Raw genomic sequence first — 2,953 nt, forward strand, 5'->3', positions numbered from 1 at the left:
TGATCCAGGATCCAGGACCAACAGCAGACAACCAGTCTGGGAGGGGGGACAGGGTTATGGTCAGATCTGGTGGAGTTTACAGAACGTTTTAAAGATGTGAAGAAGAGATCAAGGACATAACATCCTGGTTATACCTCACACTAACATTTAGGTCATTCAGACACCAGGGGCTCATCCCTGACGTCTGATTGGACAGTTCTGGACTGGATTGGTCGGGTAGACATGATGAATGCTGGTACATCTGCTGTATTCTGGCGTAAACCTAAAGCTTGTCTTTATAGACTCACTCAGAGTGACGGTTCTGTTCAGGGATGAGAGCCGTCTTTCTGCCTCCAAACAGCTCTCTATCTACCACAGTGACTTTATTGTGGGTTTAAAACAACATAAAGGGTTAAGATAGATGCCTGTTCTTTTCTAGAGGGCCAGAATAAGTGAAACAACATTAAATTATAATATATGATATGTTATTATGACATCTGCAATATACTGTCACTTATTACAGATGAGATTTCCCCTGACATCCAGTTAGGAGTGTGCCTCTGTTAAATCTGTGAGCTCCACCCCACCCCTCCGCCAACAAGAACCAGGACGCCCTACCACCAGACAGGAAGGTTGAAACAGGGGTGGGACTGAGTGGCAGGGGCAAGGGACGGGCCGGGATTGAGCCAACCACTCCCTCGTAACATTCCAGTCTAACCAGTGCTGTCTCTCTCTGTCATTGTTAGAACGCAGATATCTTTCTCTTGCATTGACAGTCCTTTGTTAGTAGTTTTTGGAAAAGTGGGTGGAGCTGGCGAGGAGCGACGGTTTCACTTTGGTCTACTATTTGGCACAAATGGATGAGAAAAAGCCCCAACATCTCCAGCTTCACTAACAGTCCGTTTTCTGCCTTTAATGATGTCGTCCTTTAACATTATAATCAGGCTTTAAAAAGATGATGTCATCAAAGCTCTTCAAACATTCCATCTCTGCCTTTAAAGATGATGTCATCAAAGCTCTTCAAACATTCCATCTCTGCCTTTAAAGATGATGTCATCAAAGCTCTTCAAACATTCCATCTCTGCCTTTAAAGATGATGTCATCAGAGCTCTTCAAACATTCCATCTCTGCCTTTAAAGATGATGTCATCAGAGCTTATCAAACATTCCATGTCTGCCTTTAAAGATGATGTCATCAACACTCTTCAAACATTCCATCACTGCCTTTAAAGATGATGTCATCAACACTCTTCAAACATTCCATCACTGCCTTTAAAGATGATGTCATCAAAGTTTATCCAATATTTCATCTCTGCCTTTAAAGATGATGTCATCAAAGCTCTTCAAACATTCCATCACTGCCTTTAAAGATGATGTCATCAACACTCTTCAAACATTCCATCACTGCCTTTAAAGATGATGTCATCAAAGCTCTTCAAACATTCCATCACTGCCTTTAAAGATGATGTCATCAACACTCTTCAAACATTCCATCACTGCCTTTAAAGATGATGTCATCAACACTCTTCAAACATTCCATCCTTGCCTTTAAAGATGATGTCATCAAAGCTGATCAAACATTCAATCACTGCCTTTAAAGATGATGTCATCAACACTCTTCGAACATTCCATCACTGCCTTTAAAGATGATGTCATCAAAGCTCTTCAAACATTCCATCTCTGCCTTTAAAGATGATGTCATCAAAGCTCTTCAAACATTCCATCACTGCCTTTAGAGATGATGTCATCAAAGCTTATGAAACATTCCATCCTCAGCCTTTAAAGATGATGTCATCAAAGCTCTTCAAACATTCCATCTCTGCCTTTAAAGATGATGTCATCAGAGCTCTTCAAACATTCCATCACTGCCTTTAAAGATGATGTCATCAAAGCTTATCAAACATTGCATCTCTGCCTTTAAAGATGATGTCATCAGAGCTTATCAAACATTACATTCCTGCCTCCTGCATACTGGCCATACTAGGCTCCCAGCTGTTGTTCCAGTCTTTCCAGTCAGAGTCAGAGCTCCTCTATAATGAGGAGTAGTCAGAGTCAGTCAGAGCTCCTCCATAATGAGGAGTAGTCAGAGTCAGAGCTCCTCCATAATGAGGAGTAGTCAGAGTCAGAGCTCCTCCATAATGAGGAGTAGTCAGAGTCAGAGCTCCTCCATAATGAGGAGTAGTCAGAGTCAGTCAGACTCATGTTGTAAAGTGTTCCAGTAATCTGATATCAGTGAGGTAGATCCTCAGGTAAATGTAGTTACAGCAGAAATTGAGAGACTCTACATAAAGACCCCCTCTAACCCCAGTGGTCTGCTCCCACTCACCTGTACTCAGACCCTCGTGGATGCTGTAACAAACGTTCAGGTGTGTTTTTATCCGTGTCAAACCCTCCAGCAGGTTATTGTCTCAGAGAGACTGAATAAGGGGAACAGGATGATCCTGTACGGGCCGGATGGAGACCGTGTTTGACTGTGGTTGACAGAAATATCATTTATTTACTTTTTCTGTCTCCACCCTTCATTTACTCACCACCATTAAAATGGATAATATGGATGTTATTCTCCTTTGTGTTTTACTCCTCAGGTGTTGTATTGGTGTGTCTAACCTGACTCACTTTTACTTTACTCAGTTTTATCTATAGGCTAATTAACGGAGCACTAGTCTAATTATTGTTTTGTTTTCATGTATCTGATCCACAGTGTCACCTTCATCCTGCAGATGTAAAGACTAGGGCTGATGATTTCAGCAGAGTAACTCTCCTGCTGCTGATCATTCAGTCATTACAGTCAGGTTTTAGCCATTTTCCTCTCCTCTGTGTTCATTGTTTGACTTTTCTCTGATATTAAACTGATCTAATCCCTCAGTGTGAACCTCCTGGATTAATAAAAGCTAGAAAATGATCATTTAAATCATGTTTTAGAGCAGCTAACCGGATTTTTGCCCTCCGCCAGATTCGTCCTCTAGGTGGCGGTA

Source organism: Cheilinus undulatus, linkage group 13 (genome assembly GCF_018320785.1).
Source record: "Cheilinus undulatus linkage group 13, ASM1832078v1, whole genome shotgun sequence".
Classification (NCBI taxonomy): Eukaryota; Metazoa; Chordata; class Actinopteri; order Labriformes; family Labridae; genus Cheilinus; species Cheilinus undulatus.